The following is a 27,876-nucleotide window of genomic DNA, read 5'->3' as shown; positions in this document are numbered from 1 at the left end:
CAGGTGAAGGCGATTATTCATTCTCATTTTCTACTGAAAACAATTTTCAATAAACTACAGCTCTGTACAATATCCCTCGAGATGATCCCTACCCAGATAATGGATAGCTCCATAAAGAGCGTTGTTGCTGCTTGTATTATTTTCGTCAAGTCAGTATTCTCCTATGTTTTCTGATGTCTCATTTTATGTTGTGTTAATAAGATAACAAACATCCACACATATTACAAGTCTGTGGAGAAATTTATCCATTTCTTCAACCATCTTAAAATACACAGACTGAAAAAAAGGATAATTTCTACGAGCATTGTTCATTACCTCCTTCGTTTAACATGCAAGTAATGCGTCTGTAGTACAACAAATGAATAAATATCTAAATAAATCAAACACAGTGTAAATGCAACACATTTAACCGCACATCTATAACAATAATACCATAATTCACCACAAAGCTAGCGTTCATACTACATGATAATTTAATATTTTTGATGCCCTTTCAACAAAAACCAGCCTCTGACGCATAAGTATTCATTATTTACACTACATTAAGGAGATTAGTTTGTGGTGATGTTTTATAAAGTATGAAGTGCTGCTTTACAGGGGCAGGTAAGGAGGAGGTAAAGAAAGAAAGGTGGGTGGGTGGGTGGCTGAATAGCGCGAGGGAGTGAGTGATGGGCAGATTGGTCGGTGGACTGATAGATGGATGGAAGAATGGATGAGACATGAATGAATGGATGGATGAAAGGGTAAAACAGAGCGAGGGAGGCTGGGATGAGTGGATCAGTGGTTGACCAGACGGATGGATCGATGAGGCATGGATGAATGAGTGGATGAAAGTGTAGACAAAGAGAGGGAGGGAGGGATGGGCTGATCGGTGGATAGACTGATGGACGGATGGATGATAGATGGATGCATGGATGGACGGGTGGATGAATGGATAGACAAAGCGAGGAGCCGGATCAGTCGATGGATGGATGGTTGAATGGATGGATGGATGGATCGATGAATGGATGGATGGATCGATGAATGGATGGATGGAAGAGGGATGGACAGATGAATGAACAGTTGGATGGGCGGATGAACGAATGATGGGAGGGAAGGAGGGATGGGAGGGAGGGTGGAGGACAGAGATGGATGGAAAGATGGATGGATGGAGGGAGAGATGGAGTTAGTGAGGGACAGAGGAAGGGAGGGCAAAATGACGGATAGAAGAAAGGACTGAGGACGGGAGAAGAAGAAAAAAAAAATAAAGAAGGGCAGTGTAATGGAAGAAAGAAGGAGGGAGGGAAGAAGGCAGAAAGGGACAGAGTGGGGAGGAAAGTAGTAAAGGGAAGAGGAAGAGGGAAGGGGTGAAATGGGTAAGGCATAAAGGGAAATTAAGGTAAAGGTCCAAAAAGATAACGGGATCAAGGATAAATGGAGAGGATGAAAGGTAACATGCATAGGGTAGTTAACTGCATAGAAATGGCTTATAGTTTGCTACAAGAAGGACAGGTGAGGAGACAGCATATATACAGGACTAACAGCATCCCTCACTAAGCCTCTACCCAATGAAAAGGAAGGCAAGGAATGAGGTGAGGGGGAGGGAGGAATAGAAGAAGAGAGGCAAGGGGAAGGACAGGGAGCGGGAGAGATGAAGGAGAGGAGGGTAAAAGGAGAACAGAAGGAGAAACGAGAGAGGAAGGAAAGGGGGTGGGGAGGAAGAGGACGGAAAGGGGAAAGGACATGAAGAGGATATGGAGGGATGGGAAGAGACAAGGGGAGGAGAAGGAAAGGGAAGGAGAAGAAAGTGGACGGGAGATGGAAGGGGAAAGATATGGGAGGAGAAGGAAAGGGAAGGAGAAGGAAGTGGATGGGAGAGGGAAGGGGAGAGGGAAGAAACGGGAGGCCAAGAAAGAGATGACGGGGAGGGATGAGGGAGATACGAGAGAAGCAATGAAGATATAAGAGGAAAGGAGAGAAGGTGGTGGAAAAAAACAAGACGAGGACAAAGTAAGATTGATGAAGGCGTGAGAGAGGCGAAGGAAGACAGGATTTAAAGTGTGTGTACAAGACAAATTTACAACACACGCTGACCTAATGTGACACGGACATTACCCAGAAAGACAATAATTCTCTCTCTCTCTCTCTCTCTCTCTCTCTCACACACACACACACACACACACACACACACACACACACACACAATGCTTCCTCTTTTATCTTAATACGAACTGAGGATCATTTTAAAAAATTACTTCATACTCTCTGTGGGCGATTTTATTCACTCAAGGAATGGGGGTCAGATGAAACCCCTCAGCACCTGGAAACTATCGTAATTTAAATACAACTATCTTGTGAGGGAAGCCTTCACGTGGTGGCACCGATATAACCAGGCGGCTCAACTGCCTGGTTGTACAAAGGTCCCTCAGGTACTTCCCTATCCCCCACATGCATGATGGTGGACTGCAAAGGGGTAATTTAAGCCTGCAGTTCACCGGGTTCAGACTTCAGATGAACCTAGGACTACAACAAAACTACTACTACAACTACTGGGGGGTGGGGGTTGGCAGTAATAGTAAACATGAAAAAAAGTCATCGTGTTGCAGAGAATAACCAACTTAACCTGATAGTGTATTTTCTATTTACTTATTACAAACTTCAATACTTTTTTCTTCAGCCTAGGAAGAGCCATAATGTAGTGAAGGGTTAATGGAGACTGTATCACATCCCATCACTTCCAATGGTGTGTCCAAAGCTAACACAACAGTCTAAGGGTATTTATCTATTTAGTCTACCTATAGTGGCACCAATTAATGCCGGATGCAGTGGCCACAAAGGAATACACTTTGTCACCCTGTCCTACGCCATCAGGCTGGCCTCTCTCCAACTCACACCCCTCTCACTCATAGGTCTCCACCCAATCCCTCCATCTCATCCTCGGTCTCCGCTTCCACCTTCCCTCCTCCACCTCACACACATACACTCTCCCAGTCAATCTCTCCTTCTCCGTCCTCTCCTCATGGCCACACCATCTCAAGGCCTACCACTGATATAATACAGATGACGTCCTTGGCCTGAATGGGTACAGTACAAATACAGGAGTAATGTACTGAATGGGTACAGTACAAATACAGCAGTAATGTACTGAATGGGTACAGTACAAATACAGCAGTAATGTACTGAATGGGTACAGTACAAATACAGCAGTAATGTACTGAATGGGTACAGTACAAATACAGCAGTAATGTACTGAATGGGTACAGTACAAATACAGCAGTAATGTACTGAATGGGTACAGTACAAATACAGCAGTAATGTACTGAATGGGTACAGTACAAATACAGCAGTAATGTACTGAATGGGTACAGTACAAATACAGCAGTAATGTACTGAATGGGTACAGTACAAATACAGCAGTAATGTACTGAATGGGTACAGTACAAATACAGCAGTAATGTACTGAATCCCTGACACCAACTGACTGAACCTTAAACACAACACAGTAGTCCCTCAACAAGTCTATTTTATTAGTATTTTTGACACCTTCAAAAATTCCATTGAAAACATTTAATGATTTTCCACTACTTCCACCACCACCACCACCACCACCACCACACTGCCACACCACCACACACCGCCACCACCGCCACCATCACCACCACCACACTACCACCACCACCACCACCGCCACGCTACCATCACCACTACCACACTACCATCACCACTACCTCACTACCATCACCACTACCACACTACCAGCACCAGCAGCAGCACCATGGCCCTGGCGTAGTAGGTAGCGTGGTATTGGGTGGGGTGAGATAGGTGAACCATTTGTCGTGTGTACAGAGCTGGTTCATCAGGTGGAAGGGAAGATGGGATACTCAGAGAGTCTAAAGGCCTCTCCATTTGTAACCTACATCTACCTTGACTCTTATTATAGCCATAAGTAACTGAGAGAGAGAGAGAGAGAGAGAGAGAGAGAGAGAGAGAGAGAGAGAGAGAGAGAGAGAGAGAGGAGGGAAGGATGGTTGAAAAGGAAGGGGAAATGGAGAGGAAAGTTGTCATATGGACCAAGTAACGAAGAAGGAGGAGAAGATGGAAGATGTGGAAAAGGGGAGAAGCGAGGAGAGGGAAGGGGAAGATGAAGTGGATGGGGAAGGAAAGAGAGAGAGAAGCAGTAGAGGAAGGGAGAAATCTGATAACAGTAAAGAAGAAAATGAGAGCGAAAGAGGAAGGGAGGAGGGGGTAAAAGGCAACGAAGGAAGGAAGGATGAAGACGAGAGAGAAAGGAAGAAGCGGGAGGATATAAGAAAGCAGAAGGAAAGAGTCATTGGGAGGAGGAAGAAGAGGGAGGAAGAAAGAAAAATATGGAGGAAGAAAAGAGGGAAAAAGGAAGAAGAGGAAGGAAGAAGTGGGAAGGAAGAAAAAGAAAGAGGGAGGAAGAAACGAAGGACAGAGAAAAGGGGGAGGAAAGAAAGAAGTATGTGTACGATAAAGAGAAAGGAGGAAGAAGGGAAGGAAGAATGAAAGAAGGAGAAGGAAGGAATGACGATGATGGAAGGAGGTAAGAGGGAAAAAGGAAAAGGAGGGCAAGAGGAGGAAGAATGAGGAAAAATCTTGCCGAATCCTGAGGGAGGCCTTGTTTCTACCCTCCCTCCCTCCCTCCATCTCTCATTCCTCCTCTCCTCCCTCCCCCCCTCTCATCTTTCTCTGTCCTTTCTCCTCCCTCCCTTCTCTCCTTCCTCCTAGCAATCACCCAAGGAGATAGATGATGATGGCATGGAGGAGGAACAGGAGGAGGAGGAGGAGGAGGAGGAGGAGGAGGAGGAGGATTACATAGGAAAGCAAACAGCAACAGACCTTATGGTCCTTTCAAGGCTGCTTGTTACAGAGAAAACTATGACTACATGATATAACTCTACATGCTGAAGGATAAGGATAGTAAAGCAAAAAGGCTCTCCCCACCACCAAACCCTCCAGGAAAAGTGAGAAAAACCACCATGCAGCATGGAAAAACTGACATGGAAATTTCATAGGAAAAACTGGAAAGGAAAAGTCACATTCTATAATACTTTGTCTATAAGCAACCCGATTGAGTAACCTGAAAGAGAGAGTAATCAAATAAAATAATAGTTACGGCATGACATTATAAACCGGTACATTGAGTTTATGGGAAGTCTGTGGACATAACGTGGAAACTACACACTGCACAGTGTGGATGTTTAGGGGTGGTGCGACAGCCTTGCCTGGCGCTTTTGAGGCAGGCAGCAGTCAATCAGGCCCTAGCTCCGTTCGCTCCACTGAGACAAGGAACTCTCCCATGTGGGACAAGTACACAAGTTTCATCCTGAAGCAGTGACCCCTGGTACATTTTAAAAATCCCGATGGTGGTCGCTTGACTAACAGGGACCCTCAGTGATCCACAGCCCATCACAGGTCAAAAGTGAGAGTAGTGACCAATAACTCAAGGTTATCTGTGCAGATCCTAATCTGGCCTTATATTGCTTTCTTTGCATTGGGGAAATTGAAAAATATATACGACGGGTGTCTTAGATAATCTTAGATAAAAGGGGGCTGCACAGTACACAGTGTGGATGTGCAATGCACAGAGTGGATGTTTAGGGGTGGTGCGGCAGCCTTGCCTGGCGCTTTTTAGGTAGGCAGCAGTCAATCAGGCCCTAGCTCCGTTCACTCCACTGAGACAAGGAACTTTCCCATGTGGGACAAGTACACAAGTTTCATTCTGAAGCAGTGACCCCTGGTACATTAAAAAAATCCTGATGGTGGTCACTTGACTAACAGGGACCCTCAGTGATCCACAGCCCATCACAGGTCTTAAGTAAGAGTAGTGACCATTAACTCAGGGCTATCTGTGCGGATCCTAATCTGTGCTTACTGCATGTTACCTCATTTGCACTGAGTAAACTGAAAAATGTATAATGACGTGACGTGACGCTATGTTAAGTTTACGGGGTGTCCTGTAGACATGAGGGGACTGCACAGTGTGGATGTTTAGGGGTGGTGCGGCAGCCTTGCCTGGCGCTTTTAAGGTAGGCAGCAGTCAATCAGGCCCTAGCTCCGTTCACTCCACTAAGACAAGGAACTCTCCCATGTGGGACAAGTACACAAGTTTCATCCTGAAGCAGTGACCCCCGGTACATTAAAAAAATCCCGATGGTGGTCGCTTGACTAACAGAGACCCTCAGTGATCCACAACCCATCACAGGTCGAAAGTAATAGTAGTGACCGTTAACTCAGGGCTATCTGTGCAGATCCTAATCTGTGCTTATATTAATTTATTTGCATTGAATAAATTGAAAAATGTATAATGACGTGACGCAACACTATGTACGGGTACGTTGTTTACAGGGTGTCTTGTAGACAAAAGGGGAATGAACTTACACGCAGCTATAAAAGCAAGTTATTCGGACAGAAAAAGAGTCAGCTGAGGATTCCCGTGCAAATACTTGTCTATTTTGTTTCTGAATGTCTCAACTGAGATACTGTTCACGGTATCTGAGTGTAATCTGTTCCATATATTTACGACTCTGTTAAAGAAGTATTTTGCTTCATGAGATTGGAAACGCTCTCCCATAATCTTGCAGCCATTACTTCTGGTTTGACTCGACCGGTCTGTATCAAAATATTTATTCATGTCTAAGTTGTTATATCCCTTCATGATTTTGGAAACTTCAATAAGGTCCCCTCTTAACTTGCGCTTCGTTAGGCTAAATAATTTAAGTTCTTCAAGGCGTTCCTCATATGGTTTATTTCTAAGTCGTGGTATCATTTTTGTGATTCTTCGCTGAATTTTATCTAATTTTTCAATGTCCTTTCTGTAGTACGGGGACCAGAATTGCACACAACACTCAAGGGGCGCACTAGTGAGTTATACAAGGCAAGTATGAGTTTTTCCGATTTAAACTCGAAAGTTCTTCCAATAAAACCCACCAGCTAGTTTGCAATTTTTACTGCCTCGGTGCACTGCTTACTTGGTTTTAGGTCATTTGATATTAACACACCAAGATTCTTTTCACTGTCTGTACTTGATAACTGGATATTGTTCATTTTGTAGTTTGCATGGACGCTCTTACTTCCAATATGAGGTACTTTACATTTTTCTGTGTTGAATTTCATTTGCCATTTTTCTGCCCAGCTTGCCAAAGTATTAAGGTCATTTTGTAACTCCTGCCACTGTAATTTTGAAGTTACTTTACTGGTTATTTTAGTATCATCTGCAAATTTAGATACTTTACGATTTAGACCCTCACCAATATCATTTATATAGATAATAAAAAGTATCGGTCCAAGTACTGAGCCTTGGGGAACGCCGCTGATCACATTACGCCATTTGGATTCCTTTCCGTTTATCACAACTCGCTGTTTTCGGTCTGAAAGCCAGTTTTGTAACCATTTCTGCGTATTTCCTTTTATTCCATGTGCTTCTATTTTGCTCATGAGACGCTTGTGAGGGGGGGGAGGAGGAGGAGGAGGAGGAGGAGGAGGAGAGGAGGGAAGGGAAGATAAGCGAAGGAAAGGGAAAGCAAGGGAAGGGATGGGAGGGGAAAGAAAGGGAAAGGAAGGGAAGGGAAGGGAAGGGAAGGGAAGGGGAGGGAAGGGATGGGAGGGGAGGGGAAAGGAAGGGTAGGGATGGGAAAGGAAGGGAAGGGAAGGGAAGGGAAGGGAAGGGAAGGGAAGGGAAGGGAAGGGAGGGGAAGGGATGGGATGGGATGGGATTGGATGGGATGGGATTGGATGGGAAGGGAAGGGAAGGGAAGGGAAGGGAAGTGAAAGGAAAGGAAGGAATATGATGGGATGGGATGGGAAGGGAAGGGAAGGGAAGGGATGGGATGGGAAGGGAAGGGAAGGGAAGGGAAGGGATGGGATGGGAAGGGAAGGGAAGGGAAGGGAAGGGATGGGATGGGATGGGACGGGAAAGGAAAGGAAAGTAAAGGAAGGGAAGGGAAGGGAAGGGAAGGGAAGGGATGGGATGGGATGGGATGGGAAAGGAAGGAAAGGGTAGGAAAGAGTGGGAATGTAAGGGAAGTTAAGGAAATTGCGTAAAGAAAGAAGAAAAGAATGGTGATGAAAAGAACGAAAAGAGGAGATGACAGACTAGGGAATGAAAGGAAAGGAAGGGGAGCGGACAGAAAAAAAATAAAGAGGAAATGGGAAAAAGCTGATAAATAATAACATGAAGTTTGTTCCTTCAGCTGCAGAAGTAAACAATATGAATATTTTTTTTACCTGTACTTTTCACGACTGGAACTATTCTAGAATTGTCCTTTCAGAATCATGTACACCTTAAAGCAGGGGTCGGCAATTAGGTCTGACTAATAGCCCATGTCAAGAGCTTGGAACATTATCGTTACCCCGGCCTACAGGAACTGCTCGTTTCTTTTTTTTCTTGTTATACTGATAAAACACGACAAACCAAGATGTTTAATTTATATACAAGACAAAAGTGAGTAAAATTACAAACTCTGCTTCTAATCCCTGTCCTCCTGATCCAAAGTTACGGTAAAAGTGGTAGCAAAACAAAATCAAATATGAACTTTTAGTTAGTTTATGTGCTCAGCTAAATTCATCAAGCCGGCAAATGGGGTTAACAGAATTCATCTGAATAAAGGCGCGGGTGGGTTGACGTCGCTTTGTCTTGAACTGTCTGGAACGAGGGATTAAAAATGGCTAAGGAATTCCTAGAAACAAAAGAATTATACATAACTCCTCTTGTCAGAGGGCACATTAGTTTAGTATAGGGTGGGCCGGTAATAGCGCTCCATGAAGGTATATGTAGCGGGGACGGCTCAGTCTGCTGTTGTGGGCGTGGGTGTGGCAGTGGCAACAGGAAATGAATAACTGACGCAGGGTACATATTGATTACGCCGACTGAACCGTCCCCACAACACACGAGAAACTGTCTTGCGGAGTGAACGAGCAGCGTTATATATATCGTTTTCGTTTTCGTTTTCGTTTTTAAAGGCTCCAACATGCTTGCATGTGTCGGCCTTGGTCACCTAATGGCGGCTCTCCACGCTGCACGATCCACTGCAGCCTCCCTGTTCAGTCCCTTAACCCTAAGGTCACACTTAATGACCTCGTCCCATGTTTTTCTATATATATATATATATATATATATATATATATATGCACCACCCTGTATATTATTACTGCCTCCAGACAACACTGTTTCAACTTAGCAAAAACCTCGTGTAGTCAGTGGATTAATGAAGGTTGTATATAATTCACCAGTCTGAAAAGCCTAAAGCTAATAGATTAGTTTGGTTATAACAAGGATTCAACAAAAAAGACGTTATTGTAGTGAAAGGGTTAGCGACGCGTGTGTGTGTGTGTGTAAGAGAGAGAGAGAGAGAGAGAGAGAGAGAGAGAGAGAGAGTAGCGTGGAAGATGGTAAACATGGGGGAGAGAACGAAACTATGGAGATAGGGAGAACGAAGTGAGCAGGAGAGATAGAGAGAGGAGGTAGAAAAATAGGAGACGGAGAGAGAGGAGGCAGAAACAAGAAAGAGGGAGAATAAATGGGAGAAGAGAAAGAGATGACAGAACGGAAGATGATGGAGTAAACTGATGTAGGAAGATGAAGACGGACTGGATTTATGCCTATCGACTGCACGGGGCTCAGTACAGCAGTCTTATTACTCGTATGTTCAGCACCATTCTTACCCAGGAGCACAACACGCAACAGTCGGTGTTACATCCAGGTTCCTAAATTTTGTTGGGGTAAAAGTGAAAACGAAAACAGTGTATAGGCTATAACCGTGGATGTACCTCCGATCACAACCTTATCACTTTAACCTGTCCTATCGCTCTGGTACGGCCTGTGGACCCTCCAAAGAAACGACGTCTGTGGCATTTTGGAGATGCGGATTGGGAGGCCCTCAGGCAGTACTTCTTTGATTTTCCATGGAATGATTATTGCTTCCATGGCCGGGAGCCATCTGGGTGTGCCTTGCGCATTACGGAGGTTATTCTCTCGGGCATGGAAGCATACATTCCTTTCTCATATTCTCTGACTAATGCAAGAAAGCCTTGGTTTAATCACGCTTGTTCTAATGCTGTCCGCAACAAGGAGAGGGCCTATAAAAGGTACAAGAGCCAACCCACCCCTGAATCACATCTTTTATACGTTTCTGCCCGGAATCGTGCTAAGTCTGTTCTTCGCTCTGCTAAAAATTATTTCATCCGTACTAAATGCTCTCAACTCTCCAACTCGAATTCTTCCCGCTCCTTCTGCCACCTTGCCAAAAACCTTTCTAACAACTTTACCTCATCATTCTTCCCTCCTCTTTTCTACTCTGATGGTTCTGTAGCTATTTCTTCTACTGATAAAGCAGATCTCTTCGGGCAGACTTTCTCCTCCAATTCCACCTTAGACAATTCCGGTGCTGTTCCTCCACCACTTCCCCCCTCTGACTTCCTCATGGCTGACATTAAAATTTCTTCAGCTAATGTATTTTCTGCCATCACTGGCCTCAATACTAACACGGCATATGGGCCTGATGGAGTCCCTCCTGTTGTTCTCAAGAACTGTGCTTCTGTGCTTACACCCTGCCTAGGCAAACTCTTTCGCCTTTGTCTATCAACTCATACCTTTCCTTCTTGCTGGAAGTTTGCTCTCATTCAGCCAGTCCCAAAGAAGGGTGACCATTCCCAACCCTCTAACTATCGTCCAATTGCTTTAACATCCTGTATCTCAAAAGTTTTCGAGTCAATTCTTAATAGAAAAATTTTAAAGCACCTTTCCTATCACAACCTTCTTTCTGATCGTCAGTATGGGTTCCGTCAGGGACGCTCCACTGGCGATCTTCTCACCTACCTTTCAGACTCCTGGTCATCCTCCTTTCGGGACTTTGGCGAAAGCTTTGCCATTGCACTTGACATCTCAAAGGCTTTCGATCGAGTCTGGCATAAACCTTCAATTTCCAAACTGCCCTCTTACGATTTCTATCCTTCTACCTGTGCCTTCATCTCTAGCTTCCTTTCTGGTCGTTCTATAGCCGCTGTTGTAGACGGCCATCGTTCTTCTCCTAGATCTATCAGCAGTGATGTTCCTCAGGGCTCTGTCCTATCACCAACTCTCTTCCATTTATTCATCAATGACCTTCTAAGCTGTACATCTAACCCTATCCACTTATATGCTGATGGCTCCACCCTTCACCTATCCATTCGGTTCCCGCAACATCCATCTCAGCAGTTACTTCAACAAACAAGGGACGAGGCTATGGCACACCTAATGTCTGACTTGGTTAGTATCTCTGACTGTGGGTATTTATAATCTGGTTGTTTTTAATGCTTCAAAGACTCAGTTTTTACACCTATCAACCCGACAAAATATTCCGCAGGTATACCCACTAATGTTTAATAATATTCAGCTTAATCCTGCATCATCCTTGAACATGCTTGGGGTTTCATTTACTCGGGACTTATCTTGGAAAGATCATATTACATCTCTTGTAAAATCTGCTTCCAAGAGATTAAGTGTGCTAAGCCGACTCCGTTCCTTCTTTACCCCTGCACAATTGTTGACCCTATACAGGGGTTTTATCCGCCCCTGTGTGGAGTACAACTCTCATGTGTGGGGAGGCTCCCCACATACAGCTCTTCTCAATAGCGTGGAGTCAATGGTTTTTCGTCTCATTAACTCTCCTCCTCTTACTGACTCCCTTCAGCCTCTGTCTCTTCGTCGCACTGTTGCATCTTTATCTCTTTTCTATCTCTACTTCAATGGTCACTGCTCCTCTGAACTGTCTGCATTCATTCCTCCTCCTCTACGACGGGCGCGTTGCACCCGTCTAGCAGCACACTCTCATCCCTTTTCTGTCCAACTCTCTAATGCAAGACTTACCCGTTATTCCCAATATTTCATTTATGCAACAGGTCAACTCTGGAACTGTCTCCCTCTGTCTGTATTTCCTGCTTCCTATGATCTCCAGTCTTTCAAACGCAGTGTGTCCAGGCATCTCGAAATGATCGGATCTTGAATTTGGCTCTCTCTTGTATTTTGTTTTTCTCTTGGAAGGAACAATAATTGCGGGCTTGTGGCCTTTGGTTCCTTCTTCCTCGCATTAAAAAAAAAAAAATGAAATAACTCCAAACCACCTAACTTTAGGTCCATCCTCCACCCCTCCTCCCCATCTTACTCTTCTATCCAGAGTAATTTTAATGTTCTTGCCATTCCAGTCACAATATTCTAGTTTACAATAATACTTCACCTTCAAAGAGTAACGTGAACTGTGCCACAACTGACCTGTATTGAATTTTTTATGTTGGGATAAATATTTTGTCGAGTGTTGCTGGATCAATTACCAGTATAACTAATAAAAATACTGACTAGATTATGAACCAGTAAATAAGCAAAGCGGCTCCGTGCCCAGAATGAGGTTTACTAACTTACTGTCTGTTTATCAATCTATCGCCAGACGCCTTACTCCCGTAAGGGAAGGCCATGAACAAATCGCGTCCGTGTCACTTTCTCCTTTGACATCTGGCTGCCCTCTCTCCAACTCACACCCCTTCCCTCATATAACCCTGTACCCCATCCCTCCATCTCATCCTCGGTCTTCCCCGGTCCCTGCCTTCCCTTCCCCCCCCCCCTCCATCTCACTCACAACGGCTTACACCAGCAGGAACTACGGCACCTGCTATTAACCCCTTCAGTCCCAGGACATACAGTTCTGGACAATCATATCGTTCCAATTTTTTAGCCGAACAAATATAAAACCCTCACACAGCATTTTCAAAAACTTACTGAGTTATGAAAATCGCATTCCTGGGTTTTGAAAGTCACTGTTTTCTGTCTCGTTACTTTCCATAAGCAAGTAGGTCAGTATTAATGTCCACAAGCGTACATTTAATAGTATGCTTGTTCTCTCCATATCATTTTACGCATACGTTATCAAACTGTTGGGGTTAGATATACACTTCACCAACTTATTCTCTACTAAGGCACTCTACTAAACTTAATATAATTAGCGGGCAGCAGGAAAAAAAAAAAATGGACTAAAGGGATTACAACTGAGAAGGCGAAGGAGAAGGCAAACCAGAAATTTTGAATGGTCATCTGTGAAAAAGTGTGAGTAATACATGTGGTTAGCCTGCATGCCACATTATACAGCACAGTGAAGTGAGACTGAAATACCATATATACCAAATTTCTACCACGGTGTAACAAATTACAGTCAGAAGATGGGTGGTTCTCCACACATTTCCAATCAGCGTTAACCATTTCAGTCCGGTGACGCATTTCCTACTTTATTCTTAGTACTTCCAGACGCTTTTATTCTAATAAGATTTTTTTTTTCGCCCGGGAGAGATTAAATACAGCCTTCATTTACAACCTATTTACAATAGGTTTCCCTAAGCCAAATGAAATAATCTCAAGATAGCTGAAATAATATCGAATTAATATACATCGCCGGTTTGAAATGTGCAATACAGCTGCCATACGTCACCTGGATGCCCTCGCTGCCCACACACATCGTGTACAGTACAAGCCACCTGACTACATGACATAGATGGCACAGTAAAACCACATCCTGTCATCTTCAACATCCACATCAACAGTCTTCCCTCTATGCACAATTTGTTACATTGAATCAAGGGATGTCTTTTACATTTTATTTTTGCTACCAACAGACGATTTTATTGATATTAGGAAAATCCACAAGTACAGGAAGCGTCACTGAGGGTTGTACCTCACCCTTCTAATTTCTCTTAAGCTGGATAACATGGTGTGGGAGTAGCAGAAAGCTAAAAAAAAAAAAAAAATGGGTCGTCGTAGTCAAGGGGTTAAGTAATTCTTGGGATAGCCTAGGCACTAACTCCAAGGTAAACCTGCCAGTCTACTGGGACCCTTTTGGACCAGGGCCTTTGTGTTTTGATACGGTCAGGTAATCAACTGTTTTCCAAAATCTACCTGGAAATTATAATTTCAAATAATTATTAACACAGGCTCCATCCGAAGTCTAAATTAAACTGATTTGCATCAGAGGCTTGACCTTCCAGCAATGTGTTCACAAACCTTAGGAAGATACTCATTTCCCTAGCTGGGTAATTCCCAACCCCGCTTTCACGAGCCTTGAAGGTGTTCCCACTATGTCCAATAAAAACCTCTGGTGTAAAATCATAGATGTGTGTCAACCAGTGGAAGGTTTAATCAGGACAGGTTATCAGGAGAGGCGTTGTTCCCTCCCTTACACAGTACACTGCCTTATCTCACACCAAACTGATCAAAGGCAAACCAAGCTAAGCAGGAAATTACGGTGGGTGTGCTGGGATGGGTGACAGGCGAGGCAGGTAGGACTCACACAAAGAACCAAGTGGAGGGGAAAATTGCCGTGGGTGGGATGGAACACGTACACTGGTGACTTGTACGAGTGGAGGGAATCGGAACACAACTTTGTATTGACTGAGGGAGATGAGGTAACGTCATACTAGACTGAAGTAAGTCTGATTTTAGTTGATTAGTTGTTGCAATGAAAGAGGAAAAAGAACAGTTAATCCTCTGATGGTCGGAACAACTCTAGTATTCTACCATAGACAACTGTAGACGATCTTACGAGTATTCTGCTGTGAGTCAAAGGAACATAACAGTTAGTGATATAATAACATACTACAAAGACAACAATAACTCTCGATTTCGAAATTTCTCCTGCGCTGAATAACGTCGTCTAGATACAGCATGAATAATATGGAAATGATATGTTCTGGCTGGAGGGGTAAATAATGCGGAAAAATATACGATCAAAGAAAGCAGATGAGGATATGCTGCATGTTGATACTGCTGGATACTGGAGCAGAATTATTCACACTGGTATTATGGGGGTAATTTAGTAACTTCCAGCAGACGAGGATCACCTTTCACGGACAGACAGACAGAGTGACAGACAGAACCTCTGCAACTGCGTGTGTCTATATACCTGTTTGTTTGTCTGTCTGAATTTTATTTCTTCTTTTTCTTATTCCCCCCCCCCTCTCTCTCTCTCTCTCTCTCTCTCTCTCACACACACACACACACACACACACACACACACACAAAGTCAATATGTAAAATCTGCTACCACGTAACGCCAGCAGGCCACACACTCATATACCACCTGCTATATTAGTCTATCTCAGGTATCCAGACCATCACCTCTCACTCACACCCACACCCTCCCTCTACCCTCCTCTTCCCCACGCACTCATATCTCCACCACTCATCTTCTATTGCTCTACTTCACTGCAACCTCCATTCTCTCCACTACAATCCAACTAACTTCTCCCTCTCCTCTCTTTACTCACTCTTTCTCTTTCTTTTCTTCTCTTCCCTTCCCTCCCCCATCCCCACCTCCCCTCCGCCACCCCATAACGTCACCAACTGCGTACCTCAGCCATAATTACGCCAGTCTTCCCCAGCCCTCTACTTTGCGAATTAACATCCACACTGACACTTGATTTACGCAACTATCTTTTACTGCGGGACTCCGTTTATTCTCTCTCTCTCTCTCTCTCTCTCTCTATCTATCTATCTATCTATCTATCTCTTCTCTCTCTCTCATTTCCTCCTCCGTTCTTGTTTGGCATTCTCCGTCTAGTTCCCCCCTTCGCTGTTTCTAATCTTGGACCGTTCGTTCGTTCGTTGAAAGATTCCCTGCACATATAGTGCAGGCCGGGCCATACATTAGCCCGGTCAGTGGTGTATGGGCTGATTATAAAACAATAAGTGGGGAGGACAGGACCTGGGGAATGCCCAGCACACATGTCCTGTTTCCTGACTGGCTTTGTGGTGTGTGTGATCTTGGACCAATTATGCGGATTATATAAATTAAACGACTGCAGACATAATGCTACTGAATCCCCGTGTTCAGTCCTACTTTTATCTGTTTATCTCTTCTCAGTCTATCTACTTTACTGACTTCACACCCTTTCCGAGACCGTGGTAATAAATCAACCATCCTCCTGCCAACCTCCACAACCATCAAAGCTACCAGCATTACCATCAGCACCACAAACCAACTACCACAACCATCATCATCCTCTTCTAGCCTCCACAGCCACCATAACTACAATCAATACTCCCATCTGTCCCAGCCACACAATCATTATCATTCTCTCCCGTCTCTTACCACAACTACCAACATTACAACTCTGACTACCAAACTACCAGCTACCACCATCGTCAGAAATTTTAATATAACACCATATTCTTCGTATTACCATTACCCCTTCACCCACCACAATCATCACCACTCTTCCCTTCTCCTACCACAACTACCACCAGCATCAAAGACTACCACAATCGCGTGCAGGACACTACTATTTCCTACCACAATTCCTTCCTCCCCCGCCACATCCCACCACCAACCAACCACCATCCTTTATTCCCAGCTGTATTGGGAATAATCTGTCTTTCATTACCTCTCTTCTCTCAGCTCCCAGATCTCATCACCACACTTCCTCACTACACTGGTTACCCTCCCCATATTCCCATCCCTGTAAAAATCTCTCTTCTCAAATCACCCATTTCTCATTCCCCACACCCTCCTCCCCCGTTTCCCTCCCTCTCCAAAAACCACTTCCATCCCCACACCCACTTTTATCGTTTCATCTTAACCTTTCCTCATTTCATTTTATCTGCCGTAATTTACTCTCTCTCTCTCTCTCTCTCTCTCTCTCTGTAGTGTTAGACATTAGTCATAACAACATCATCTGCTCGCTACTGCACTGACTTAGCTTCGTTACCGCATTATCTGGCGTTAATGCATGTGGTTACTGCAGTGGGTGAGCTGAGTGGTGGGGGGGGGGTGATGGGGGGAGGGGGTTACCGATAACAGATTAACACTGAGTAGCGGGATAACGAGGTGGGATGTTTATGGTATGGTCGTGCCGCAGCCTACTTCACTCTGTGCCTAATGGTTACCCCATCACCCCTTAGGTCACACCCTACCCTCACCTCACCTCATCTTCCCTCTCTTCACCTCTCCTCAACTTTCCTTACATTACCTCATTTCATCATCCCTCCCTTCATCTCCCCTCCCTCCCACCCCTCCCTCACATTACCGCACCTATGTACATTGTCGTTATCGTTGTGAAGGTGTTAAGGATATTGTTCATAACCCTTTAATATGGTGGTGTCCTTACCTAAATATAATCGTGTCAACGCATAAAAACTACCTGTACCAATGGGCTGGTTGGGAACTGTCTCCAGTCCTTCAGTATTTGAGGTCTTTCCTAAGCTGAACAAAATCGTCCGGAGGCAGCAAGAATAAGCTAGGTTCACAGGTCACCGCAATAAAAGGGTCAGGTTATTAAAATCTCTTGCGCTGCCTGGAATTTAAAAAAAGAAATATTTTGTCGTACTGAAAGGGTTAAGGAGAAAAAGAGAAATCAGAGACACTGATCAAGTGAGAAGTACGAGTATTAATGGAAATGCAAGTGACAGGAGGGACAAAATGGGAAGGCGAGGTAAAACGAACGGAGTATATAAGTGGGCACGACAAATTCTTTATTTTACCATTTTTCCATGTTCTTTTTTTTTTTCCCTGTTTCTTTCTTTTATTCTACCTCCCTCCTTCCCTCTCTTTCGTACCACTTTCCTCTTTTCTCCCATTTTCCCTCCCCTTCCTTCCTTCCCTCTCTTTCTCATTATTATCCTCTGCGTCCTTTCTACCCTCTGTTTCTCTCCATTTCCCTATTCCCTCTGTCCTTCTTCTTTCTTTCACACCGTTTTCTTCTCCCTTCCTCCCTCTGTCTCTGTCTCTGTCTCTGTCTGTCTGCCTGTCTGTCTGTCTCTTAACTGTTTTCTCCTTTCCTTTTTATTCTAATTTCATGTTTCCTTACTTTTTTCTCTTCCGTATATTTTTCTCCCTCCCTCCTTCCTTGTGGCTTCTCTCCTTTTCCTGTCCTGTTTTCGCTTTGTTCCTCCTTTCTCTCTTGATATTATCCCGTTTCTCCCTGTTTTCTCTCCCTTTCCTTCACCCTGCCTTTCATCCTCTTCCTCTCCCTGTTTTTCCATTTCTAGTCCTCGTTTTCTTTTCTTCATCCCTCCCTCCCTTTCTCATCCCTTTCCTTTACATTTCTCCTTGCCTTTCTCTCCTTCCTTCCCCCTTTTCTTTCGTCCCCTCTCTTTGACACCGCACTTCTCTCACCTTCTTCCCTTCCAGCCTTCCTCTTCTTATCCCACTCTTTTTTCTCTCCCTCCCTTTTCTGTCTCCCTTCCTCTCTCTCCCTGGCCAGCGACCAACCCGTGTGACAGTTTTAGGGAAACACTTTATCTCATTTTCTTCTCTTCATTTTCTCCCTTCACCTCATCTACTGCTCTCTCTCTCTCTCTCTCTCTCTCTCTCTCTCTCTCTCTCTCTCTCTCTCTCTCGTGTGTGTGTGTGTGTGTGTGTGTGTGTGTGTGTGTGTGTGTGTGTGTGTGTGTGTGTGTGTGTTCATCAAAGGTCATTTGGCATCAAGGTCAGCAGGTAGTCCATCAAGTGAGGGAGTAGGAAGGCCAGTCCATCTGGTGGCCAGTAATGAGTCCACCGCCTGAGGGAATACAAAGACTAAAGGCCGTCTCACTTCTCTGTCAGTCGGTCCGGCTAAAGGGTAATGCAGGACACGCCACTTTACGGTTACAAACGGAGTCACCTTACAAACACCCTTTGGTCATCATCATCATCATCACACCACACTGTTTTCGTCTTTCATCATCATCACCATCATCACCATCGCTCTACTACCACCAGCACCTACTGTATATCATCATCATTATCATAGCTCTGCTACCACCAGCACCTAGATCAGCATCATTATCATCATCACCACTCTACCTTCACCGTCAGCGTCACTATCATCACTATCAACATTATCAGCACCACCATTACCAACACCATTACATCCGCCATCACGGCCATTACCAATACAGTCAATAAAACCATCACAGAAGCATAATCCTCATCATCATTTCTGTCACCATCACCATTATACCATCATCATCATAGTGACCATCACTTTATAAAAGCTTCCCCAAGTACAATCCAAACACAAGATATGGAAAACAGGTAAGTAAAATACACCATCCCAACACCCAGTACAATGAGCCACACTTCCACTCATCCTCCAATCTTAAACTCATTTCACTAGGCCTGCACCTAAAAGCCATTCTCCCAAGTCTGCCTCCCAGGAGTATCAGGGTTTCAAATTCCAAGACTATGTATGATATGAAATCCTTTAGAACTTCATCACATGGTGTCTAAGATCTGCTCTGCTACTGTATCTTGCAAGTACAACACACTTATAGGCTGACCGATTTTGTAACCTACCTAGAATATTGAACTTTCGCTTCCCTTTCTCTTTCCTCTCTCTCTCTCTCTCTCTCTCTGCCTGTTTAATACTCGTCTGTCATATCTTACCATCTGTGTCTATATACAGTATACTTTCCCTGGTCTCTATCTGGCCACCATGTCTCCATCTATCTATATACTGTATTTTTCACTATGATGACGAGGGCATCTAAAGCCAGGGCAGAGGAAGAACAATGGAGAAAAACACAAAGAAACAGAAAAGCAACTGGAAAGAGCAGGAAAAGATACGATTGTGGTGAAAACATGAAAAAGATACTAAAGTTGAGAATGAAACAATGAGAGAACGTGGGAAGGAGGAAGAAAAGGGGAGAGAAAATGGAGGAGGCTTGAGGTGAGGAGAGAGAGAGAGAGAGAGAGAGAGAGAGAGAGAGAGAGAGAGAGGGAAGTGAGGAAGAGGGAAGTAAAGGAGATGAACACAAGGAGGAATAAGAGAGGTTAAAGGGAATGACCCTATATATCTGTAGTGAGAAGCTTAATAGCACCCTTAATGACGCTTGGGGAAGGGGGAGGGGAGGGAAGGGGAGGGAAGGGGAGGGAGACAGACAGGGAGAAGGTCTGAGGAGGGAGAAATGAGACGGATTGAAATGATGAGAAAGGGAGGGCTTACATAGAACGGATTTAATATTTTGTTGAGGTGGGATGTTTCACCGCAAGAATACCTAACGCTTTCATTTCGGTGACGTATTTTCATAGTGTACTCTTGCTTTCACCTGATGATTTTATTTAATGAAGGGAGAACCTGCAGCAGTGCAGGGTAAATAAAACTGCATCAACGCCCTACAGATCGAAAAGTCTATCTTAAAGTGAATGAAATCATCAGGTAACACCAAGTACAAAAAACATTCACGAGAGTTGTTGTTGTTGTTACCCATCAACAGCAGGCAAGCAGTTGCTTCTGTGGGGCCATCCGGTGCAGTGAACCGGCATTCCCTTGCGGCTGACAACGTTTTGCAACAGCGAGGCGTGGGGAAACGTGTGGAGGTTTTGTTCCTGGATGGAAGCCGCGTTTGCGTCACTCCACCCATTTAACAGAGGGCACCATAGCAGGCTGCACATCACTTTGCTATCTGGTTATATGGCTACCACCCGCCGTTGTAAATGGTTTCCTGATATACAGGAAACCAATTGGTTTGTCACTCGGTGTAGAGCCACCTCAAGAGGAAAGAAGAGAAACAAAATGTAAAAGGAGGGAAAGGAAGGAGTAGAAAGAGAGAAGAGCAGACACAAAGAATGATAGAGGTCATGGAAGAAGTGCCAGCACTACATTAAGAGCGTGGATGATAGTCGCCACCACCTACCATCAGGTCATCAGAGTAAAGAGGCTAAAGAGTTTGGGAGGATTGGTGTTGATGGTGACAGTGGTAGTGATGAAGAGGGAAAAACTAAAAATATAAAAAAGAAAAAATGTAAAAAACGATACGGATGAACAGATGATGACCATAATGATGTTAATGGTTGCGCTGAAGAAAGAGAGACTGACAACAACAATGACGATGACCATGACAACGATAACTACAAGGACAACTGCTGCTGCTGCTGATGATGATGATGATAATGATGATGATGATGATGATGATGATGATGATGATATGGAAGTCAAAGACGACTGTAAAGATTACGAAGAGCTAAAAAGAAGAAAAAAATTAGTTACGACAATAGGGGAAAACTATGACTTCAAAAACGGCTAACCTCCACTAAACCCACCTGTAATCAAGGTTGGCTAATGAGTCTGTGATGAGAGGTGATTAACGTTGGCACAGAGTCGTTTGCGATTTACCCCAAAGTAATCAAGGTACAGTTAACTAGTGTGTGTGTGTGTGTGTGTGTGTGTGTGTGTGTGTGTGTGTGTGTGTGTGTGTGTGTGTGTGTGTGTGTGTGTGTGTGTGTGTGTGTGTGTGTGTGTGTGAAGAGAATCAAGATCCAAAAAAGATGAAGAAATAGAAGAAGGGAAGGACGGGAAGATGGAGTATTTGCAAGGAGAGTGGAAAGGTTACAAGAGGATGAGAAAAAGGCAGAATATAAGAGAGAAGTGGAGGAACGATTGGGCAAATATGAATTGGAGCAGATGGGGGACGTGGAAGGTGTGTGCAGGATATTCACAGAAGAAATATGTGCAGCATGTGATGTGGTGTGTGGGATGAAGAGAAGACGGAGGAGGGTGCAAGAAATAGCATGGTGGAATGAAGAGGTGAGACAGGCTGTGGCACAAAAGAAGAAAGCATACAATGAATGGATGAGAAATAAGGGCGTGGAAGAAGTTGAGAGACGGAACAGAGAGTTATATGCAGAAAGAAAGAGAGAGGTGAAAAGATTAGTAAGAGAGAGTAAGAAGAGAGTGGATGAGGAATTTGGAAGGAATTTGAGTGTAAAGTGGAGGGACTGTAAGAAAATGTTCTGGAGAGAAGTGAAAAGAGTAAGACAGGGTGGAAGTAAAGTTAGCAGGGGAAGTGAAAGATAAAAATGGTAGATTGCTAGTGGAGAAGGGAAAAAAAGTGAGCAGATGGAGAGAACACTTTAAGGAACTGTTGAACATACAGGATGGAAGTAATGCGAGTATAAGTGCCTGGGGAATGGCTGGGAAGAGGAAGGAAGTGAGAAGACAGGAAGAAATCAGTAGGACAGAAGTTGTGGAAGCAATGAAGAAAGTTAAATTGGGGAAAGCCCCAGGAATTAATGAAGTGTGTGGTGAAATGTTGAAGCATGGAGGAGAGATAGTAGTAGAATGGATGTGGAAGATGTGCAGATTGGCCTGGGAGGAAGGTAGAGTTCCGGAGGATTGGAAGTCAGGTATAATTATTCCCTTGTACAAAGGAAAAAGGGAAAAAGAAGTGTGTGGTAATCTTAGGGGCATTTGTCTTCTTGGTATAATGGGAAAAGTGTATGGTAGGATACCTATTGACAGAGTTAGAGAAAGAACAGAGAAATTAGTTGGAGAAGAACAGGGAGGCTTTAGGAAGGGAAGAGGTTGTGTAGATCAGATATTCATTCTTAGATCTTTAGTGGAAAAGTTTCTAGAGAAGGGAAAGAAGTTGTATGCAGCTTTCATGGATTTGGAGAAAGCATATCACAGGGTGGATAGACAAGGATTGTGGAAAGTATTAAGAATATATGGAGAAGATTGGAAGTTGTTGAATGCTGTGAAGAGTATGTATGATGGTGCTAAGGCTGCAGTGCATGTGGATGATGAAATGAGTGAATTTTTCTCTCTGAAGGTTGGGTTGAAACAGGGATGTGTCATGTCTCCATGGTTGTTCAATCTGTTCATGGATGGGGTAATAAAAGAGGTACAAGGTAGGGTAGTGGATGTTGGAGTGGCCCTGGTGAGAGAGGGTAGTGTTTGGAAACTCCCTGTACTGTTGTTTGCAGATGATACTGTGTTGTTGAGTGAAGACGAAGGGGTGCTGCAAGGCTTGGTGGATGAGTTTAGGAGAGTGTGTAAGAAACGGAATATAAAGGTGAATGTAGGGAAGAGTAAAGTGATGGTCTCTGAGAGAGGTGATGTCAGTGAATGTACAGCGAGGCTGGATGGTGAGGAATTGGATAATGTGAGTACGTTTAAGTACTTGGGTAGTGTGATGAGTAAGGATGGAGGTTTCGAGGGTGAAGTGCTTGAAAGGGTACAGCAGGGAAGAAAGGTTGCTGGTTCTTTGAAAGCAGTGATAGGAAACAGGGAAGGGCGCATGGAAGTGAAAAAGTTACTACATGACAGTATTGTGATACCAACTCTAACGTATGAAAGTGAAGCTTGGACGTTGTTGGAAGGACACAAGTCCAGAGTGAGAGCAGTGGAAATGATTTATAAGAGGAGCCTGTGGAGTCACATGGAGAGACAGGCTGACAAATGAGGATATAAAGGAGCGTTGTGGTGTGGGTGTGGATGTGATAGGAAGCGTTAGGAGGAATACACTGAGGTGGTTTGGTCATGTGGAGAGGATGAAGGGTGAAAGACTGATGAAGAGAGTGTATGTGAGTGAGGTGGAGGGGGGGAGAGGAAGGGGGAGGCCGAGGATGAGATGGAGGGATGGGGTGGAGGGGTATATGAAAGAGGTGTGTGTGAGTTGGGAGCAGGGCAGTGAAATGGTGGGGGACAAAGTGACGTGGAGGCGATTTGTTTGTGGCCACCCCGAACGGGATTGAGGCGTCTGGCAATAGATAGATAGATAGATAGTATTGTTTTTTTTATTGTTTTGCTCTCTTCTCTCCATTCCATTAACTATCTCCACCATTACCCTCATCAACTCTCCCCCATCTCTCTCTCTCTCTCTCTCTCTCTCTCTCTCTTACTCCATCAAGAGCCAAATCCCTAACCACTTCATTCTTTATTATATTTATCAAAGGACAACCCTCGTAATGGAGAAGTCAGATACCGTCCATCCATTATCCAAATCGTCTTTGCCCAAAAGGGCCTTGGAACTCAGGGCTAAGCTACTCATTTCCGACATTTAAAGCGAGGGTGAGCAACCTCACTCACCCCTGAGTGGCATTATATGAGCAATATACACAACCATCCCTAGGATGTAAACATTTACCGGCTGTGTCCGGCTGGACCATCTCAACTTACTAAACCACCAGGCGCCATCTATTTATATAGTTACCCTCCCCCCCTTCCCGTAAGTAATGGCTTCCTGGTTTGCAAGAAAACATTTGGCTTGTCACTCAGCGTAGAGTCACCTGAAAGGAGCACATCGAATGTGCAGTTGGTGGGCGCCCACATCTACAACACTGGCGGTTACAGCCTTCATCTTACTTCTCTCTCTCTCTCTCTCTCTCTCTCTCTCTCTCTCTCTCTCTCTGTCCTCGTAATCTTCCCTCCTTGTTTTCTTCTCTATCTCTCTACTTCTTTCTCCCTTCTTTTTCATCTATCACTCCGTCTGCTTTCTTCCATTTCATTTTTCCCTCTACCTCTCTTCTTCTTTCCTCCCTCTATTGCACTCCTCCATCCCACCTCTCTACTCCTCCGCAACCTCCTTTGTCATTGGACGATTTTCTTATTCTTTCTTGCTAGTCAGACGATTATATTAAGCTGAAGAATGACCCCCTCTCAGTGAACAGGTTAATAAACGCCTATATCTAACCCCTGCAGTTCTAAGTGTCTCCCAAAGTGAATGAAATCGTCTGGAGACAGCACTAAGAATCTATAAAAGACGTTGCTGGCATGAGGATGCGATATCAATTATTATAACGAGTGACAGCAAGCATGTAATATATGTGAACCGTCACTCCCTGGTACCCACTCTCTTTCACAGTCATCGCTACATAGTCCATTTGCCAACATGGTGGACCTATGAATGTTCTATAGTACAAGGTTTCTTGGTGGATTTGCAATCCTGATGTGCTTTTGAGGTATTTCAGGATGGTTGTCCTCATGACGACTTTGAGCATTTTTTGTAATTAGGGTCCCCATTACCGAAAAATCTATTTTCATCAATATCGTAGGGTGTGAACATGATAATGAGACAAATATAGTGTCTAAGCCTATGTTCTATACGTCAGGGATTGTCATAACACCATTGAATATGTTGTCATATGCATATATTTCCGCTAAATGGTATTACCCGTGTTACCAAGAAATGAGGTGAAATGCTTTTTTACACTGTTAATAGCACAGTTCATTTGCCACCAATATACGTTTCACTGTGGTCAAATGCACAAGGTATTATAATGAATTAATTCCGCAATCCTATGGTGCATTAAAGGTAATTCAGCTGTGTTTCTAAGGACCACAATTACTTAAAAATTGTGCATTATAAAGTGTGTATCGCTAGCACACCTAGATCAATTACATGGCAGCTAAGACAAACACACTGTTAAATCATGCAAATATGCCAAAAGTGAACAAAGTACCTATTAAAATGTCATCTAGCAAATTATCGTCCAAATCACAATACTGTCATCAATCTCATCCAACTGATTACTGGCTTTAAACAAGAATGGGTCATGACATCCACCTATGACTCCACATATGCAGTAGATACTGCAGGATAATTGGTTCGTGTGACAAGAGCAGGTTGTATAGCTGCAGCCTGCAGGCTTTGCCTTCTGCTTTGCAACCACAACGAAGAACATCAATCAGGCCAGGAGGAGCAGGATGATCAGCAGCAAATGTGGGCGATGGGATTCCATCCTTCACATTCCATCCATCCTTCTCGATATCCACTGTTGGAGGGCCTGGCTGATCAGCTGCTTTCCACAATATCATTTGGAGATGTGCTCGCTGTACATGGGAAAACAGGCTGGCATCTGTGGGAAGCAGGGCCATGATACACACTGAGTTCCCTTTTTTCCCTTTATAGATGCTGTAGCGGGCTGCACTCACTGAGGTAACTAGTGGCTGACCATATAATGCTGCAAAGAACTCCTGTCCTATTTTCATAAGGTCACTTTCTGTGGCATCTTCCTCACCCAGTATCTCATCCAATCTAGGGAAATATCCTGCCTGTAAGATATTTAGAGCACCAATTTTCCCCTTTTTAAATGGATACGATACAGTATCACAACCGGTTAGTGCATGCATGACCAATAACTGCAAACATTTAGGACCTAGCTTCTTACAGGCCTCACTGATGTCTACAGTTTATCCATTCCAACAGTCCATCTGAACTCTACATGTCTGGTGCAGTTGAGCTTTCCAAACCCAGTAAATCAGCAAAACCAATACATCGGTATCGTTTCTGAGGATCCTGATTACTTATACTCAGCTGCTTGCAACCAGTATGTATTCATTGTGACAGCTTCTTCATGTAAAATGACATCATCATCTCGACACTACAGTAAAGATGTATTATCTCCCACGTTGAATGAAGATATTATTGCCTTAAGCTGCTGTTTGTTGTGTTTGTTCCTCATAATGGCATCTCTGATGGGGAGTGGACTCTTGATAGTCAGGTTGTAGTTAGTGGTACCCTCGCCACCACGTCGCATTCTCTTGTGCTCCTCGGTTGAGAGGTCGTGGTACTTGTCAAACGCCAAAATCTTTTGACTATTAGAAGGGTAGAGTGAGAGATTGCGCTTGGTATTCTCAGAAAGATCTGATGGATCACCACCATGAGGCCATGTTATGTGATATAAGAGCTGCTGTGCATCCACAATGATAACATCGGGAGCTGGTGCACTCTGCTGCAGTACATCAAGAAGACTGGTAAGTACAGATTTGTTGCCCTTGCGCAGGCAGAAATATTAATCAACGAGTGAGGAAAGGATTGCACACAACTCACACGGGATGATACTTTCTAACTGCGGCTGCCGTTGTTGTCCCACCATGAGAATGCTAATAGGCAAAGAATTTCATCCACGTCAATACACCCTTGCATTATAAATGACAGATTAAAGCAGTTATAGGTAAATCCAGACGTGTCAATAGATGTGCTTACCCCTACTGTTCTAATTTCATGCATGAACCACATAAGTTATTTCAGATCACTAGCTATACATGCAGGCACTAATGCTTCATGCCAGAGGCAGATGCCTGTAAACAGATAAGCATATATTTGAATACAAAGCCAAACCCCATATCCTAGAAATAAGGATAACTACTACTGATTCAGATAATCATCCCTCCAGAGCTAATTCTCTGTTCATTTTGGCTAGTTGTTGTGGCATAGTAATCTCGGTTCTAGAGTAACAAAGCAAAAGACTAAGAAAATTATATCACTTACGCCTTCTATTTTACTCTTTAGCAGCCATAACGTTTACAATGCAAATAGGCATTTCCCACAAACTCTGGTAAAATGTTCTCTGTTTAGACAAAGTAAATATGACAACATATTCAATTGCTTTATGTTAATCCTTGACCTTAAAAACATAGGTTCAGACACCATAATTGTCTCATTATCTTGTTCCAACCCAAAGATATTGATGGAAATAGGTCCTAATTTGCGTATAACAAAAAAATAAAAAGTCCAAGGTCGGCAACAGGACAGCTAGCCTGAAATGCCTTAAAATACCCTTAGGATTACAAATTCAACAAGAAATCTCGTATTATAGAACATTCATATGTCTACAATGGAACACAATATGTTGGCAAATGGACTAACATACATCCCCTACATATTAATAAAAACAAACAAGCGTAGTAAACATGCCCCAAAGACGCAGTTATGCAATGATCTCCAACCATGTAATCCTCTCACCGTGGGATATTAAGGTTCAAGGTGCAAGGTGCATTGGTATATTGCAAACTGTCATTCTGCATATATCTAAGACTCAGTTCTTACACTTATCAACCCGACAAAATCTTCCACAGGTATACCCACTAATGTTTAATAATATTCAGCTTAATCCTGCATCATCCTTGAACATGCTTGGGGTTTCATTTACTCGGGACTTATCTTGGAAAGATCATATTACATCTCTTGTAAAATCGGCTTCCAAGAGATTAGGTGTGCTAAGCCGACTCCCCTGCACAATTGTTGATTCTATACACGGGTTTTATCCGCCCCTGTGTGGAGTACAACTCTCATGTGTGGGGAGGCTCCCCACATACAGCTCTTCTCAACAGGGTGGAGTCAAAGGCTTTTCGTCTCATTAACTCTCCTCCTCTTACAGT

This window comes from Coenobita brevimanus, chromosome 58 (genome assembly GCF_032717465.1).
Source record: "Coenobita brevimanus isolate Jiangsu-jjx chromosome 58, ASM3271746v2, whole genome shotgun sequence".
NCBI lineage: Eukaryota > Metazoa > Arthropoda > Malacostraca > Decapoda > Coenobitidae > Coenobita > Coenobita brevimanus.
Note: the sequence above shows the minus strand (reverse complement) of the source record.